The sequence below is a fragment of the Ursus maritimus genome, unplaced genomic scaffold (assembly GCF_017311325.1).
Source record: "Ursus maritimus isolate PB19 unplaced genomic scaffold, ASM1731132v1 scaffold_13, whole genome shotgun sequence".
Lineage (NCBI taxonomy): Eukaryota > Metazoa > Chordata > Mammalia > Carnivora > Ursidae > Ursus > Ursus maritimus.
Window position 1 is genome coordinate 3,844,139 of NW_024423675.1, and position 19,735 is coordinate 3,863,873.

The 19,735-nt window shown below is 45.2% G+C and overlaps 1 long non-coding RNA gene across 1 annotated transcript; it reads left to right on the top strand.

Annotated features, from left to right (window-relative positions):
* Window positions 1-12,846: 12,846 nt before the first annotated feature.
* Window positions 12,847-17,776, top strand: LOC103660089. Its single transcript, XR_567692.2, has 3 exons — window positions 12,847-13,338; window positions 14,167-14,295; window positions 17,002-17,776. It is a non-coding gene; the product is annotated as an uncharacterized LOC103660089 (long non-coding RNA).
* Window positions 17,777-19,735: the final 1,959 nt, after the last annotated feature.

Below are 19,735 nucleotides of genomic sequence, written 5' to 3' on the forward strand. Positions count from 1 at the left end.
TCCATTTTGGGCTTGAGACTCTCCAGGGTCCAAAAATCCTTTGTGAAATACACAGATAAGATCACAAAAATTAGTGTAGTAAGATATGTGTATTGGAATACTGTTCGTGTGTTGTGCCTAGTATGTGTGGTTTGTTCGATTTTGATTTGAAGCCCATAGTCGGGGCAGGAAGATGTGTCTGTGGGCCTGTGGGCAGGACTGAGGTGGCAGCTGACGATACTCTGCTACCCTTCCTGCCCCCTGGACTTGTACATTGTTCTTGGCTTTGAGATGAGCTGTGCTGAGTGGTGGCCATTGTCCTTCTGATGCTGCCTCTTTGGTTCACCACTGACTCAAGCTTTTGCTCAGAAAATGCTGCCTCATCCCTAATGGCGGCACAATCAGGAAAATATTATTTTCAGATGTTTCGAATTTGTGCCGTGAGAAACATATGTCCTGCCATATGGAGCACAATAGGAGCTAGTTAAGGCCAAAGTGGAAACCAGAATTAGGAGGTCTCTTTTTTCCGTTTTTGAAGTCAGACCTGCAGGCCAGATTTCCCCACCGGCAATCTAGGCCGTGCTCGGACTGAGAGCACGTGGGCATCAGAGAGACGCTGTGGCCGCAAACGGGCAACAGCCAGCCCCGCTCTCTCGCCAGCAGTGCATCCGATTAGGGCAGGCGTGCCATGCTGCTGTCACAGACAACCTCGCAAATGCTCCAGAGTCATGTGCACCGTGATACCGGATGTTAAAGTATCTATTCGTGCACAGTAGGAAAATTGCAGGTAAGCTGCACATGTGAAGATTTGATTGGCGTAATTTTAACCGTTAGTTTTGAAAAGAAAGCCCTCAGAGTTACTGTAGTAACAGTGTTGGCCTTTCCCATTTAATCTGAGAAAGAAATGAAAAGAACACAAGAATATGAAAAACGGCATTAGCTTATCAGTCTCTGACTCACTCGGCAAGTGACGCTTTTGTGTGCAGTCCAGAGCTGGGCTCTGCAGAGGAAAGATGTGTAAGACAAACTCCTTCCCACAAGAAAAGCTTCCAATCCACCTACTCTTCCCCTGCATTTTCTTTTCAGAGCTGCTTGGTTTCATTCATTGAGCTGTTCCACATACCAGGCATTGTGGGATGAGCTCACACCGAGCTCGCTCATGGAGGAAACAGGCCAGGAAACAGATGACTGTCTCATGTGAGCTAAGAGCTATGATTTCGATAATGCGGGATGTAAGGGAGCTTAGTGGAGGTCATATGGGCAGAACGTAAGGTCAGAGAATGCTTCCCAGAGGTCACAGCCCCTGAGTTGCCTCCAGAGATGTTTATCTTATGTATATTCAATGTATGGTGTAAGGGGGTAATGCTCAGGTGAGGGTTCTGGGTTGGCAGCTGAGTCCACATCAAACTTGACTTCCCTGGAGCCTGTGGGCAACGAAGCCATGTGCCCCAAGCCTGTTTCGTGCCCTAGCCAACAGAAGGCTCAGCTTGCAAGCTCCAGCCAAACCCCCTTGCATTCCTGTTTCCAGTCTGGAAGGTAGGGATCCCCTACTCTTGGTCTGCAAAGACATCTGATGGATCTTAAATCCAAGCAACGGTTGCTTTTTCCCGGCTCCAGGTACCAGCTTGACCCGTTTCCAGTGCGCCTGGTGTCTTCTCACTCTGCCCGCCAGAGGTGACCACTCAGAATCTTAACACGACCGGCTTACAGCAGAAAAACATCCTTATGGAATATTAGGGGGAGACTGTTCCCCCGGAGGGAGTGGGGCGGAATTGTGCAGTGGAGCCAGACGGAGGGGAGCTCTGGAACACTGGGCTGAAGAGCCGGGACAGTAGGAAGCCATTGCTGGTTGTTACCCATGGCACCAACGTGATGAAAAATGGAGTTTTAGGAAATAGCTCAGTGATCGAATGTAGGCTGCAGTCGATAAGAAAAAAGGGTGGAGGCTGGCAGACAGACTAGGGCAATGGTGCAGAAGTTCAGGTTTCGTGTAGGAGTGAGTATTGGCCTTAGAATAGGAAAAAAGGGTGAAGCAAAGCAAGAAGCGGGAAGACTTGGAGGGAGATGGAAGAGCATGTAATAGAGAAAAACAGCATTAATGGTGATGAGTTCATGAAGGTGATTGACCTGATTTGGTATGGATGGAGGGACTGCAGCTACTGACTTTATCAATACAGATTTCATTATTATTTTAAAGCCCTCTCCTAAAATGAAGTCCGTACATTGACTATGGCCCTATGCTTTAAGACTGGGCATCTGTCTTTCCCAGGGTCCCTTTTTCTCATGTTTTATGTTTCACTGGCCTTGGTCTCCCTGGCCTTAAGTCCAAGGACCCTGTCCTCGCAGCACATAGGGAAGCATACCTATTCTCCGCCTGTGCTTTGGTAACAGGCACGAAGGGATTGGACCAGAAACATGTAGACAAGCCAAAACAGAAAATAACCTGGATACAACACTTGAGCTTTGTATATAATCTTGATTATATGTGGTTCAGTAAAATATATGACTTTGTGTTAATGCAGAGCTTGAAGGGTAAAATTTTAAATCCCATACTCTTCTTTGAAAAGTGGAATCAAATGACAAAATGATTTTGAGTTGAACTATGGCAAAAACAGCACTCAAATCTGAATTCACCAAAAGCCTGTTTTGAATGGCCGGATTATTTTGTAAATGTGTTGGTTTCTACGGTCGGGACACTTCTAGCCTCCAAATTGTGTGACGTTGAGGTTTTTATCTTTTTTTATTATTGTTATTAATGAAACAACAACAGTGAATCTTGATGTTGGCTGGCTATCTCAAATTTCTTTCCTGACATACCTTGGGCAAGGTTCTTTCAGAGCACAGAGATGGACCCTCACACACCGCCAGCTTCAGCTTTATTCTGAAAGGTAAAGCTCTTCCAGGCCAGTCTGCTTTAAGAGCACAGTCCATTGCATGGAATGCTTTGAGATACTGCAAAAGCCCTCAAGTGGAAAACTCAGATCAGTCTCAAAGAACCAGCCGCGTGTTGATAGCCAACTTCTCCGTGCAATTTCTATCTGCTCCTTACTGCTAGACCAGCATGATGTCAGTGCTGGAAAAAGCAAGCTTTATGTGTTTGCTGCTTTTTCAGTTTCTGTTTGGAGCATTGGGTTGTGTTAATCAAAGGCTCATGGGAAATCTAATGTCTGGTGCTGCTCCGCAGAGCAGAAGAGCTACAATTGATGAGAACACGGAAGTCTCCTTGTAAATGCTATAAATTGCATTGTTGGGTTAGTGTAAAGCTACAAAAGTAAAATACCTAAGTCTGTTTCCTCCAACAGTTAATATCCATCCTGTGGAGATGGAAAAATCAGAGAAGGGGGGAAGGCAACGAATGTTCGGCTGGAATAAAAAGTAGAACAGACTCCTCTGCGTAAGCTGATGCTTTTCTCCCCATAGAACTCATTTGGGTTAATCTTGTATTTAAAGCTTTTAATATTGAATTATAGATAAATGGCCATTTGGAAACATTCAAGATGGCAGAGTGAAACAATTTGGACACATATTCTTATTACTCTACTTTAGCATAACGAATTTGAGATGTTCAGTCAGTGCCTTTGAAAGAGAGAATAGAAAAAGGGAAAAAGACAAAAGCAATGTTCCAAGAAGCAGAATTAAAACAGACAACACCTCTCACCTGGTCAATTATTTCAGAGCAAGAGATAAGGCTCCTCATTAAGAACTAGTGTCATGAAAAGTACTTTGTGTGAGGAAATTAAACAAGAAAGAAAAAAGGTAGAGCAGGAAGCAAGGACTATGGAAAATGTTTCTACATTTTTCTAATTACTCACTTCATTTCCTGGAAAGGAATGGCTGCCCACTGGTGGGTTGATCTAGTTTAATATTTACTTCAAAGTACAATTTTATTGCCTAATTTTTATTAACAAAGTCAAAGTTACTGAGGAAAAGTGAGTGAACATTAGAAAAATATGGACTTCCTGATTATTAGTGGCTGAATTAGAGATGTTGTCTAATTTTTCTCCTCACTTCTGCTGAGCGACAAGAGGGTAACTTAGGTAATGCAAACAAAGAGAACAGAAAAATCCAGCAGGCCTAGAGAGTCAGTTCAAGCAACCCCTCCCTTTTTTCTATTTTAGAAAATTGACTTGAGATTTATATAGGAAACAAATTATGTTCTCTGCACTCGACCTCAGATAGTGGAAAATCACCTAACTCCCACCTCTCTGAATCCTTGCACTTATTTTCATGTTTCTTCTTAAAACAGTTTCTGTAGATCAGAGGAGTGATCACTCTTGCCCACAGCCACCTTCTTGAAGCGCCTGGCCCCAGTAGCAGAGGGATATATTTATTCACTCTTTGAGCTCTTGGGGGTGGGAAAGGGGAAATTTCCATCTGACCTTTCAGCACATTCCTTTTCTGAAAGTGACTTTTTCGGTGTGAAATCTCTGATGTGGTTGCATTTGACTGAAGTTATTTTATTTTTAGCCCACCTAACAGTGAACCCAAATTTGATATTACTGCACGTGTGTGTATTGGGGGGTGAGGGGGGGCAGAGAGTGGTCTGACTGGTTGAACTGTTACTGACGTTCAGTCACGATTGTCTTATCATTGCGGGCCTTGGTTTTCTGGAAGGCAAAAATACAAATAATACCTGACTCTTAATATCTGGCAATAGCATTTGTAAATAAATTGTGACTTTGGTCATTGTGATTGCTGTTGTTATTATCAACTGCTACTATTATTTGCAGACCACGTACATGTCCAGGAGTAAGAAACTTATGGTCTCTAATTGCAGTCTGGAACAATATACATTTAACCTTCCTGGAGATGTCTTTATGCAACAAATACAGCAAATACAAATACAGTTTAACTTTGTTTTAAAATAGATTATTGTACCAGCCATTGAACTTCAAGGGCTGGACAAAATTATGCATCATTAGCAAGAAAACATCAGAGCATGGCAGGAAAAGCTTATGATCCACCTCCCTGCTTGTTGTTGTCTATTTCCTAAATGGAAATCACCGTACTCCCCTCTCATAGGACAGTATACTCAATTCATATCTACCTATGACATATCACTCAACAAGAATGACTGAGGCTCACATCAATTGACATGTGAATAACACCTGCAAGTATTATAAGGAATAGTCTCTCATCTTTCTTTTGCTCTTATTCAGAAAATCCAATTAATTGCCTCGCAGTTGAAACATTGAGCTTATGGAGGAAGCAGCAGAGGAGTCAGGTAAAACTGCTAAAAATGCTGATTTGGGCTTTTGGAGGCAGATTGTGCAGGGTCTGGGAAATCAGAGTGACAGATCCAATGGGGTTAATTTATTACCTTTGGAACTGGTGGAGGCTTTGTCCAGAAATAGGCAAGATCAGTGTTTCTCAAGCCATAATGGGCTATGGATCATCTGAAGATCTTTTTAAAATTCAGATTCAGATTCACAAGGTAGAAGTCTTGAGATTCTGCATTTCTAACAAGCCCCTGGGGGATGCCAAGCAAGGAATATAGTGGCTAGTAGGAGATCAGTAAAGAAAGAAAGAGTGTGTGTCCGGAGGTGAGGAGAGAAAAGACAGAAGAAGGGACTCTGGATGGAAAGTTGGATCCTAGGCCCTGAGACCACTGAGGGTCAGGGGAGTTGGGTTTTCAGTAAGCAGATTCAGTGTCAGGAGAACCAAGGGATGTGTCGGGGAGAGGTGAGCCAGGTTGGCTCTCTAAGCCATTTTTCTGGGGAGGCAACTTGTGTCAGACCAATGTTTCAGGATAAGTATCGCGATTCACTGTTGGCTTTCTGAACGGCCCTTCCTGGTTAGAAAACTCTTCCCATGGGTGGACTAGGATGTGATATTCCTCCAAAATAATGAAAGAATCCATATTGAAAATCTCTATGCCAGTAGAAAATTATAAAGAGAAGAATTCTTGAAGTCGGGTGTGGGTTCAAGACCCAGCTCCACTAGTTACAAGTTGTTTCTGACGAGGTTACCCTCTCTAAAACTCAATTTTCTCATTGGCAAAACAGGGCTAACCACCTGGTTATCCAGATATAGCTCTCTTTATGTTCAAGAGCTCAAAAGCATCACGCTTGGTCTGTCAACGTTACAGAGCTGATTTCCCACTTGCAGGCACTGAGATCCAAGGTGTGCTATGTTAAGCAAGTTTACTTCCTTTCATCAGTATATTCTCTTGGACCCTGTACTTGGAGTTTGGGCTTTATTATATTGACTATCACACTCCTTGCTGAGCAAATAAACATGGCATATACGCTTATTTTCTAATCTATAGAAAGATGTTAAGATGAGAGTGAGTTTGGTGCGTTTCAGGGACAAAAAGACTTCTGGGATAGTTCAACGGGGTAGTCAAGAAACAGTGATATGCGGTGAAATCTGAGATAAGAAGGGGCCAGTTCACATAAGGCTAGGTAAGCTTCAGAAAGGATTTCAATTTGGGATGCCTGGGTGGCTCAGTTGGTTAAGCGTCCAGCTCTTGGTTTCGGCTCAGCTCATGGTCTCAGGGTCTTTGAGCTCCAAGTCGGGCTCCACTCTCTGCACAGAGTCTGCTTAAGACTCTCTCTCAAATCAATAAATAAACCTAAAAAAAATTTTTTTTAAAGAGAAAGGATTTCAATTTTGTTAAATCAGCAGTGATACAATTGAGGTTATTTAGGTGCCTAATGATTAAATGAAAACAGCAGTAATACCTAACATTTACTGAAGGCTTACCCTATACCAGACATGGTGTTAAGGGTTTTTGTGTATGTTAACGTTTAACCCTCACATTAACCATATGAGATGGGAACTACTATTACCTTCATTTGGTGGATGAGTAAATTGAGGCTCAAGCTGTTAATTAAAATGCCCAAGTTCACTAGCTGGTCATCAATAGGAAACAAGATACCACCGCACGGTACCCTCCTCCATCCACTGCAGCCTATTTCCATCCATTGTTTCAATTTGGGTTTGTTTAATTGGCAGTGATTACTGATGGTCATGCTACCTCGTGGCTGCTGGTCACGCTGGCTCCCACCGGCAGTTAGCGTGGACGTGAACCTGACGCAGGCGGAGCTCTCTGGGCAGTTCGAGAGAAGCTCGCGCGCCTTGTCACCTGGACCATCCTGTCATTTTCCCATCTGCACATCTCTGCATGCACACATGTCCAAGTGCCTATATCATCCTTACGACTCTAACCTGCTTCCCTCGGGCCACCGCGAATCACTGCTTTTCATTAGGTGGCGTAATGAACCCATCTGCCCCATGGTGCCTCCGAGCCCCATCCCCTCCCCACACACATCTGTTCCCGGGAAGCTGCAACGAGCTGCACGACCTCTCGGGGATCGCAGACACTGGGAGAGACTCGGTTTTTATGTTCGCGCACATCTCTCCCTTCCTCCCTGGCGGAGCTAGCTCCCTTGATGTGGCTTAACTGGGAGATAGAATATTCGCGAGCATTCGGGGACGATTTTGAAGGGCAGTCCTATTGACAGGCCTCCTGGAGTGGATGAAAGATGACGACAGGTATGAATTTTCTGGATCAGATCTCATCTCTTTTACAACACATTGTCCTTAGAGTTTCACCGCAGCTCCCGAATGTGACTAACACAGGAAATTGTGAAGACTGGTTACCAGCAGGACGGAGGCCCAGGTTTCTGATTCTGCAGGCCCCACGCTTCATTCACGAAGTTGAAAGAGCCACTCTCGATTCAAAGGGAGGCAGCTGCCCCAGAGAACTCAAATGGCAAATCTGAGACCCCACTCGGAGTTGGCAGAAGACAGCAGGATCAAACTTCTCTTCCAGCCCCCAACTTATGACAACTAGTGCTGTGGCATGGCTCTTAGGAATTGGCAGACGGAGATATTTCATCAGTCGTGTCAAAACAATGAGGATAAAAATAATCACTGCATACGGAGGCCCTGCCATTGATGAGATGCAGGCATCATTTCTGGGAAGCGTAGGAGCACATAATGCCCATTGTCCTCTTGTAATTGCCTCGGTCCCCAAGGGTCCTAATGGGGAAGGGGCTTAATGAGCTTTGGCGCACTAGAAAAAAGGAACGGAAACAAAATATCTATTGTTCTGAATATAACCAGAATGATCCCCAGGACAGAAAACTCTGAAGTTATATAGGAGAGAGTACTCACGACTGGTGAGAGGAAGATACTCTCTATTGGAAGGAGTGTACAGAATTATCAAAATACATAACAAACACTCCGTTTTGTTCAGCAACTATTTATTAAGCCAGCAATATTCTAAGCATGAAGGATACAGCTGTGAATATGACAAAATACCTGTTCTCGGGCTGACAGTTCAGTGGGGACATAAGATAAACACGAAGAACATGGAGTGGTAAATGGTCTGCACAGAATTACTACTGGGTGGGGGGAATGAGAGAGGAAGAGACTCGGGTGGTCAGGGAAGGCTTCCTTGAGGAGGTGACCTTGAAGCCAATGTCTCAATGTTAAGGAAGAGCCAAGTGTGCAAGGTTGAAGGGAAGGGCATTCCAGGTGGAGAAACAGCTTCCAGGGTCTAAGCTGACCATGAGCTTGGTATGTTTCAGGGACAGAAAGATACCCTTCTGAGTTTGAACAGGGTACGTGAGAAAAAAATGATAGGGTGTGAGATCTGAGAGGCAGGCAGGGGGCTAGATCACGTAGGGCTACCTACGCCACGGAAAGGATTGAACAAAGCAAGGAGAGCAGTTAGAAGGCTGTTGAAGTGTTCCACAGAGAGGTGAAGATGACTTCTTCCAAAGTGTGTCGCCAGGAGGATGGGGAGAAATGGATAGAGTCAGGCTACATTTTAGAGGTAGACTTACGAAGTTCTGCTGATGGTTTGGGCGTGGGGATGAAGTGAAGAAAGTAATCAAGGGTAATTTCCAGATTTTTGTCATGAACAAGTGGTAATACCACTATGATATCATTTATTGAGAGAGAGAGAAGACTGGTGGAGAAATCTTGGAAGGGAAAATCAAGGATTGGGATCGGTCCTAAATTGAAAGGCTTGCGTAATGTCTATGTGGCAATGCTGAATAGTCCTAATAGTTGGGGCAGGGAGTGGCAGGTGTGTGGATGATATTTAAAGCCAGAGCACTGGATGAGACCACTTAGAGAGTAGGTGCAGACCTGGAAGAGAAGGGGTCATTGCATCACTCTGACACTCACAGGTCAGAAAAAATGAAGCAAATTGAGTGAAAGAGCTGGCAAGAGGCAACTGGCATGTGGGAAGCAGAACCTGGAGAGTGTGTTAAGAGTCAGAAGAAAGTGTTCTAACAGGAAGGAGTGGTGAGCTCTGCGGACTTCTGCTGAGAGGCTGAGTATGAGGAGGGCAGAGGGCAGGGAATGCACATTGGCTTCTGCAGCCTGAAGCACAGTGCAGGGGAACCCAGCAGAAGTGGGCTGAGGAGGGAGTAGGAGGTGAGGAAGTGGAGGCAGTGACCCTAAGAAACCACGTCAGGAAGTTTTGCTGTTAAGGAGAGCAGAGAAATGGGGTCATGGCTGTGTGGGAATATGGGGCCAAGAGAGGATTTTTTTTTTTCTGTCTATATTTTTAATATGGGAAGTACAAGATCACACTCTGGTAGACAGCGTGAAATGGATGATGCTGAAAAGAAGGAAAAAATGGAGGCACGAAGTCCCTAAGTGAGATGGGTGAAGGAAAATGGCAGCAGGGGGGCAGTTGGTCTCAGGAGAGTGGGACACCTGAGCCGTTGAGGACCTAGGGTGGTGGTTTTGGTGGTGACGTGAGAGGAGACCTTTCTGGTCACTTCAGTTTTCTTGAGGAAGTGTGAGGCAAGGTCACCAGCAAACACTGGGGTGGAGATGGTGTGAAGAGAGAAGATACTCAATGGTCACTTAGAAGAACAGGACAGCAAACACATGGAGAGCTGGCAGGGCTCCCAGGCAGTGCCGAAGGGCACTGGAGACTTGTGGCCGTGAATTAGAGTGCAACTAATCAGGAAAGATGTGTTGAAGGAAAGTTACAAAATATGGATGTGTCCCCATAGTTCTGACAGCGCTTCTTACCTGCACTGACTCGTGTAGCCATCAGCATAACCCCGGGGGACGAGAAGACAGCATGAATACCACCCCTTTAGACATGTGCACAGTGTAGCTGAAAAAGATTACACGTCTGGCCCGGGTCACAGAAGCAAAGCATCTGACTCTAAAGCTCATTCCATCACACCAGCATCGGTGGAAATGACAACAGCTAGAGCGACCACAGAACACAGCACAACACAGCCTTATCTGTTTCGAGAAGATTTTTAAAGTTGATGCTGCAGCAGAATATGGCTGAAGGGTTTGTTGATGATTTATAATAGAATTGTTAAAAAATTCTTCCAACGTGCCCCAAAGAAAAATACGATTGATAAGTGTGGATGATATATGGTGCTAATGCGGCGTGATGGTTAAGAGGGTGGACTTTGGTATAAGATTACCTTGGTTCATAACAAGTTTCTTTTTTTTAATTTAAAATTTACCCAGGTTAAAAAAAATAAAAATAAAAATGACCTAGGTTCAAAGTCTGGCTCTACTAGCCATGAGCTTTGGGACTTCAGACAAATAGTTTAACTTCCCAAACTCAGTTTGCTCATCTGTGAAATGGTCATGATAATATTACCCTCCCTCACTGAATTGAGGATTAGATAAAATAATTCCCATAAAGAATACAGCACAGTGGTATATAGTTAGGGCTCATTAAGGCTATACCATTATTATTACTAGTAAAAACTAAAAATGTAATATTAGGCTAGGCCACTGTAAAATTGTGTCAACAGGTATTATAATGTGAACTCCAGGAATTATTTCTCAAAGGTGGCTGATTAAGGAATAAACATGGTACTCGATAGATGAACCTAAGATTATTTAGCAATGACTGCCACCCAGCATACTAGAATAGAAGCTTAATTGATAGGCTGACAGATTTGGCTTATAAAACAAACATTTTGCTGCTGGCTAAAAACAAAAACAAAAAACTCAAGACCTTATGCATATTTATTTATGCATATAAATATCTCATTTAAAAATCTATACAGGAAATTTAAGCAAATATGTAATACTGACAAAGAAACTACATATAATTTGAAAAATTACAAATTCAAAGTAAACATGTTGGGTCAGCAATGTGAGTGATTCTGACCTTACCATGTGGGCACTTCATATCACATTATAGCAACATTTCCAAAGATGGGGAGTTAGCTGGCTGTCTTCTCACTAGGGAACTCTAGCCTGGCCATACGTGCATTTGTGGGGCTCAGCTGATGAACCCCTACTATCTTACTGAGTTTCTAACATGGTCATCCAAGTTATTAAAATAAGGTCATAATGCAGTGGTTCTGGTATTTCTGGTCCCAATGCACACGGAATGCTGGCTTATCCAGACCAAATGTTATATAAGATTAAAGAGGAAGTCTGGGTAGAGGATTGCGTATAAATCCTGGGTTTTATGGAGCCTGACAACTTTTTAAAAAAATTATGTGTAGTGATTCTGTTGTATTAAGTAGTAGAGCTATGCCATGCTGCTCGAAGGGCTGTTTTATCTTCCCGGTCTGACTCATGGAGGTGTTAGTATCCAGGAGACAGGATTTGCTAAGCTTAGGTCTCTGCTAAGGAAGGTTCTAGCCTAGTTCTCACTCAGCCCTCTCCCTCACAGGCATCTGTGCAGCCTTAAAACTTTGTGATGCTCTGACCTCATCTGAGGGCCTGTCTCTAGGTTTGGAGCCCAGGCATGGGCAGTTTCAAGAGATCTGCTGAGGGGCACCGGGGTGGCTTTGTCAATGCCTGGGTAGCTCAGTCAGTTGAGCGGCTGAGTCTTGTTTTCGGCAGGTTATGGTCTCATGCCTGTGAGATAGAGCCCCACATTGGGCTCTTCTGTGAAGAGTCTGCTTCAGATTCTCCCTCCTTCTCCCTCTCCCTCCAGCTCCTGCTCTCTCTCTCTAATATAAATAAAGTCTTAAAAAAAAGAGAGAGATCCACTGTTATTATGCTGTACATGTGCACTCTAGAAGTCAAGAATTGCACCGAAAGCAAACCTCTCAACTTTCATAAGCTACTATATGAGTATGTGCATGGGTCATACATTCGTAGGGATATGTTCATTTTCATTAAAATATTTAGGATTTTTTAATGCCTACAAAGCTTATGCTTCTAAAAGTTTGATTAGGAAGTCAAAGTGATCGTGGATTTTTCTGCTACATCAGCAAGGTATTTCAGAAGCTTATCACAAAGCTCTTTATCAGATAAGAATGTTTTCAGCAGTAAACAACAGAAAACCAATCTGAGTCACTTAAACAATTTGAAGGGTATTTTTCTTCCAAAACTATGAAGCCTACAGGTAGGTAACCCAGGACTAGTGCAGCAGCTGAATAATGTCAACAAGACCCCAAAATCTTTTTCTTGTTCTCTTCAGAAATCATTACCATGTGGTTTGTTGCTTCATGGCTACAATATGGCTGCCTCTGCTCCAAGCATCATGCTCACGGTCAAGGCACAGGAAGGAAAGGAGGAGTCGTGCTAGCCATGTCTTTATCAGGAAGAAACATCGTTGCTTACATCTCATTGGCCAGAACTGTGTCTTATGGAAATCTTTTGTTGCCAGGGAGATTTCTTTGCCTCCACGGTAGAGGAACAGGGAGGAAAGAGGATTAGGAATGGCCAGCCAATGCCGACTGCCATATTTTGTAGATCCAAATGCCTATTCTTTTAACTTCCCTGGCAATAGGGAAGGAGTTTTTGTTTTTTGTTTTAATTTAAGTAAGCTCCATGCCCAACATGGGGCTTGAACTCAGGCCCTGAGATCAAGAATCACATGCTCTACCGACTGAGCCAGCCAGTCCCCCAGGGAAGGAGTCTTAATACACTTCTCCAGATCATTCAGTTTTTAAAATTACCTTTATTGGCATCGTTTATATTAAAAATGGCAATAGCAGCTGTATCTATCATTTACTGACTTGCCCGGTGCCAGGCATTGTGCTAGCTGATTTTTCTACCTTTCCTCCAGTCTAGTTACAGTAATCCTCCCTGCAAGGGGAAAATCACTGTCCCTATTTCAAAGATAAGAAAATAGGCTCTCCGAGGCTGGAGAGGGGAAATGCTTCGCCCAGGGCTACATGCTAAGAAGCGATGGAGTTAATGAATGTTAAGTCTAATGGCTCTAAATCTTACGCTCTTCCCAAAGCAGGCATTGCCTCTGTACCTGGATCAAGACCGGCCTTGAGTGACCCACACACATGAAGGACTATAGGTTTTTCATAATCACCACACATTCTTCTTATAGCAGGCTGTATCTGTTACCCACTTGCTGCCGTCTTCCAGCTCCTCGAAGTCACTCAAGTGAAAAAAGTCATCCTGATGTGGAGGACATCTCCTGAGTGATGCTGATAGGTGAGCCCGGGCGGTCAGCTCACCCCAGGACTCTGTGCTGGCCCTGCATGTGCTCCTCCTCCCTGGGCGCTCTCACTCCTGCCGCAGGGCACGCAGCTTGGCAGCCTCACGTTGCCATCTTTCCAGGAATTCAGCAAGGGCTCTGGGAAATACAGGGGCCATGCAATTTGAAAAGAGGAAGTGCTACGGTAGTGTCACTTCTCAAATAGGAACGGATTTTTCAGTGGCAAGGCCAAGCCCTGATTCCTGGGGGAGACCATGACTGGGTGATGACGCTCTGTGGAAATGATCGGGGAGCTCCACAAGGCCATTTGGCTACCCTTGGACACAAGTCTGTGGGAGGCTGGCACCAGGAGTGGACCCACTTTGGGCAGAGTGGGCCTTTCTTTTTCAAGTCTGATTTACAGGAGATGTGCCAACATGCAACATGACCTCTGGCAGCTCCTTAGATGGAACTTTCTGTAAAAAGAGGAGCCCACTGCAATGCTGAGTCTTTCCTTCTGCTCTAGAAAACCCTTGGGGACATTTCTCTACTGGGTTTATAAAGCCAACATTCTCAAGCTTTATAGACCAGCCTCTAACGGCCTTGGGATTCTCTCAAACACTTGTTGAGGTCCTTGCTGTGTGGTCCCTTGAACAATCAGACGGGAGGTGGGGGTGGAGGGAGTCTCCGGGGGATCTATTTCAAGCCATGGAAGCCCAGGAAACTACAATAAAAGCCTGTATCTGCAGGCTAGTCAGCACGTAGAATTCCCTCGCGACTCAAAGTAAATCAGAAAACATCTTCCTGATTTTGACTCCTGCGAATACTCTGTTTTCTTGCATCAGTTGCTTACTCTGAGGAGGCCGATGATCCAAGGTAACCCAGGGACGATGCCTCTTGTGTCTGCCAAGGAGATCCCAGTAGCCTCTGGCTACTTCGGCTTGGTGCAAGTCAGAGTCAAGACTTCCTTTCAGGTAACCCACTTGCTTACTTGTCGGGCTTGGATGACTTAAGCAGTCAGCCCCCATGAAAGGCCCGCAGGGACCGAGAGCCGCAAATGCACACTTACTCTTCTTCTGGCCACGGCAAACAAAGACAGTTCTTTGGTTCTGCCATCTCTCTACCTTACCGGTGGTGTCTTCATCCGTTGGCAAGGAGTCCCATGTACTAGGGACTCAGTCTCCACTGCGTACAAATGCCGGTAGATTGGGGGGCATGGTGGGGAATCTCTGTACCCAAAGTCAGCCTAGAGCTCTGCCATGATTTCATAGCCAGAGATGAACTACATTCTGCTTTTAAATTCTAGAAAATTCCTACATTACTTGGTTCTAATAATGGGACCCTGAGGTTTCTAAATTCATAAATTTATAAATATTACTTGTCTCCTTTTCCAAAGCTAACAATTCAGATAAGGCTGTAAACATCTGAGGAGGGTCCTCTGAGGCAGCCCTCCAGGCTTAAAATTCTCTTAGGTTTTTCTTGCAAAGCAGCAGATGACTTGGGGTTTATCAAATTTTCCATTTCTATTTTTGTCTTCCTCAGAAGGAAATAACCTGAATCTCATGGCTGCTACCATTATATCTTCCAGTATGTCTCGTATCTTATTCCCCCTCACTCCCTTAATTCTTTGTGACTTTTTGCTCTTTCAAGGAGAAAAATCCTTAGGGTAGAGAAGAGAAACGGGTCTGCTTGTCCTAAAAAAGGGCAGCCCTTCCCCGGGAGGCAGAAACAAGTTTGACAGTTGGGGGTGAGGCACATTATTTTCTCAGTCAGTTCGCATTCAGCAAGTTTCTTTGCGATATCACCATCTCTGTCTTCTTGTTTTTGGGCAATTCAGCAGGAAATGAGCAGCACAATACCTTGCCACAAATGTGGCAGAATCGGGGGGACTGGTTTAACCACAGACCTCCAACAGGTGAGGTTGCCTGAACAACTCAATTAGATTGGGATTTCTGTTTTAACTGTAAACTCAACACAGGCACTCCAGTGGTGTGAACAGAGGGCCCTTAGGTCCCTTCAGTGGCTGATGCATTTGGAGATGTCTTTCCAGCTCAAGGTCATTTCCCCTTTTCTGGAGATGACCTTCCCTTCACCATCTCAGCAGTCATGCTCATTTTTTGCGACCCTGTCTTTCAAGTTTTCCTTTGTGGATTTTTAAAAGTGGGTTTCCAACTCACTCTGTGATGATTGGAGATCTTCCCTCGTATCTTATCATCTCACTGGGGTCAACGCTGATGAATATTTAAAATTGCATCCTGCCTTCCCCACCCCATGCCCTGGGTTCCCCAACCCCCTTCCTCTGCTCTGCTTTTCTTTCTCCACATTCTTCACATCTAACATGCTGGAGTATGGGCTCCTTGATTACCTTTGCACTCCATCTCTCCTGCTAGAATGTAAACTCTGGGAGGGCAGGGCTCTGCTTTGTTCGCTGATGCAGCCTGAGTACATGGACCCGTGCTCAGCACATACTCTATCCAACGAATCGTAGTTGACTAATGAAGGGGAGCTGTGGGTGGTCATATTCTATTACATGGTCTAGAGAAGCAGAAAAAGCCAGCCCGAACCAAGAGAAGAAAGAAGCACGACTAACAGGGGGAGGTAAACCGGAGAACAAGAGCTTTCTCCCTGAGTCCGAACCCCTTCTTGAGGCCAGGCTACCCTCCCACCCTTCAGTAACATATTAAGTCACATAGTGACAAGGAGTAAGGAAAATTAAATCAAGAAAAAGGGAGCAGGGATTTCTAGAAGGAAAGCATTAGAATTCTTAGAGCTCCCACTTAAAATTCTCAGGGAAAGCACCCCCCTCCCAACACACGCACATACACCCGGAGCATGTGATGTTTGAGCCAAAACCCAAAGCAGCTGAGAATGCCAACAAAGACTGTGTGTGGGGAAGAGCTTCCCAGGCAAAGGGAATGGCAAATACAATGGCTTCAAGACAAGTGTGAGGAAGATCAAGGAGGCCAGGATGGCAGGAGCCCAGTGGATGGAGAGGAAAGTAGGACCGAGAGGCAAACAGGTGGCTAGGGGCCCTGTGGACATAGTAGGAACTTCGGCTTTTACTCGAAGTCAGATAGACAGCCACTGCAGGATTTGAGCAGAGTTTTAGGTTTTGAAGGGATCTCACTGGCTGGGGTAGGAGACCCATGTGGGGGCTGGGTGGCCAGGGTGGGATCAGGCAGCCCCGTGAAGAAAGACTGCAGTAATGCAGGAGACAGCAGACGGCTCTGAGCAGGACGGGGGCGGAGGGGGTGCAAGAAGTGGCCCGACTCTGCTGATAGGATGCAGAGCTGCACTCCCACACCCGAAGCCCGGGGACAGTAGGGTGTCTTCTCTGGGTTGTGTGAGAGCAGCCGGGCTGTGGATCCGCTGTATTCCCCCAGGCCACCCCCTCATGTGGCACCAGCCATGGCCTCTCCTGCTGGGGAGGCTGTGACCACCACCACATGAAATCCTGGAGAATCTGCACAGCTCTCCCACCTTGACTCCTCTGCTGGGCTATTGGCTGAAAGGGAAGCGTTTTCATGCTTGTGGCCGTGGCGTTGGGGAAATAGACCAGGATTGGGACATGCGGATCCAGTCCTGTGTTTGGCTCCGATGCAGACCTCGGTTTCTCACCTGTGAAATGAGGGGTTTGACTTCCAAGATCACTCATGGTCCCTTCTGGTTGGTTCCAACAGGCTGTGATTCTGAAGACGGAGTGAGTCCACCACTGAAGCCAAATCCACACCAGGTGCCGCATCATAGGTCATAAAGCTCATAAAATAAGTGATAAGTCACACTGGCAGTTACTGGAATGATGTAAGGAGCTCAGCCCTGCCTCAGGCTCTCAGCTACGAGACATGAAAATGGTCTGTGATAGATCTTACTAACTGGAAAGAGAACAGATCACAAAACTGAAGCTTAGATTACATTAATGTAACAAACCAAAGAGTGAGATATACCATAATGTGAGCAAGAGTTCTCTCCGGGAAGTAAAGTTATAGGTTTTATTTTTTTCCTAGACTATTCTGCATCTTCAAAATCTTTGAAAATCTTTTAATATAACTTAATGTATGCATGTATTCATAAATTTATGTACCATTCACAAATGTGGCCTTCATATTCCTTTTCCTACTTTGGTTGCCCCCTTTTCCATTCCCCTCTCTGCATCTGGGCACATCATCCCCTAACCCAGAAACCCATTTTCTACAATGAACATCACTATTACATTGGTTGTTATCCATTCATTCCTTTAGAAAATGACTCCAGGGCACAGCCTGACCCGTCTACCTACCACAGGAATCGTCTTGGCTCTGACCTGTTTTTGATGGGCCAGGGAAAGGAGTGGGTGACAAAACTAGAGACAAGAGCATGGGGGGATTCCTGTTTCTGTTTCCTGAATGAATATCAGAAACCTTAGGATCGGGGCACCTGGGTGGCTCAGTCGACTAAGTATCTGCTTTTGGCTCAGGTCATGATCTTGGGGTCCTGGGATGGAGCCCCGCCATGGGCTCCCTGCTCAGCGGAGAGTCTGCTTCTCCCTCTCTCTCTCTGTGAGCTCTCTCACTTTTGCTCTCTCTCAAATAAATAAATAAAATCTTAAAAGAAAAGAAAAGAAACCTTAGGACTAATAGAATCTTTCATAAAATGATGGGCCAGCTTTGCGAGAAGAGGAGCTTTGGACTCTCCTACCAGACTTGAACACAGGGCAGGTTGCCGCTGGACATACGGGTTGTTAGCAAGCAGTTCTTGTGGAGGGGCCAGGGAGCCTGAACGTGTGAGACTGGGACTAGAAGCACGCCCATTCCTGAGGTGAGCTGCCCCATGACTTGACATAGAAACTGCAGTTAGGAGACCCCCCCTTGGTCATCCAGCCTAGAAAGTGAGTCTGTGGCAGGCAAGCCTCACCGCCAGGAACAGGATGTATGATGGGCCCCACAAGACAGAGCAGGATGTTGACAGGGTCACTTCCTGCCCAAGAGAATCACCTTGGAGACCCAGAGGGCTACACGCTGGGCTACCTCAGTCCTTTGGCTCTTTCCTAGAACGCATGTTTTTATACATGCATATATTTACCTGCACGTGTCTGTGTATATTTTTTTGGACTCTGACTTTGATGGGGGTGAGAAAGGCCCATGAGAACCGGCATGTGTGGAGAGTATGAAACTGCTCGGTTCCCAGGGGAAAAAAAGGGCCCCTGAGAAGGTCCGGGCAGCTGGGCCAGACATGCTGAAAAGCACAGAATTAAACAGCCGGCTACTGGAGGAAAGTAGAGAGAAACAGCTCTACCAGCCACGGAGGAGCCTGGGAGCCCGTTCCTCGTGCCCCGCTCTCCGGGCAGGCAAGGAAGCTGAGGCCCAGAGACGTCAAAGAGAAAAACCCAGTTCTTCAGCAGCTCAGTGACCACGGATTAGACCCAAGCACATTTGCCTGCCTAAGTGTCAAAGTGACAGTTTTTACTCAGGAGAGAGGAACTGAGACTAACGTCTATTCTTCCTTTGTCACGATAGAACCAAATGTGACCAATTCCTCCCAGGCAAGCTCGAGTTGTTAGGACTCCCTTCGCCCTTGCTGAACCCAAAACTAAATGGATCTCCATTTTTCTGTGTGTGGGGAAGGCTGGCAGTGTTTTCCCTTAGGATATTTGTGCTAAAGTGCCCAAAAATTTTATCCTTGAGGTCTTCAGAGTAGACTCAGAACCTTAACTTGTGGTTTGAGTTCCTCCTTCTTGGTGATTTATTATTTTGGGAAACCCTAAGGGAGTGGATTGGCCTAAATATAACCTCTCTAAACACCTCGAAGGACTGGTTTGGAGACATCTGTGCCGCAAAGCTGAGCTTCCCAGCAGTGGCAGGAGCACATGCTTCCAGACCATGAGTCTTTCTCCTCCGAGGTCATAAAATACACCAGAGGCTCTCCTCCTTTTCCACAAGCCCACTGAGTCAATAGCTCAGTGTTAGCAGTTGTGACAAAGTAATTTCTATACAGGATAATTTCCTTAGTTCAGGTTAATACCAAGGAAAACCTGCCTGAATTAGGAGCAGAACTGATTTAAAGAATAAGATGAAATAAAAGGAGTTTAACCCCAAATATGTGCCTATATTAAAATAAGGCTGTACCAAATCTTGTAAGTAATGTCCCCAACCCCTGGTGTACATAATATGCAGTAAAGCTTCATTGAAAATATTTGGCATCATCTGTTTGAAGGACAGGTGTTCTGAAATGCTGAAAAACCACTGTGTTCTCAAATAGTGATAAAATGCCTTTTCACTCTTATGAATTAGAGAAGAAACTACCAACTTGCTACTGAGTGATTCTAGTCCCACGGATGGGTCTGTGAGAGGGAATTATGAGAAAACTCCAGATCTTTTCCGGTGTTTGGGACCTGTTTTCTTGTGAGAGCATTCACATCATCGCCATCGTCTGAGACAC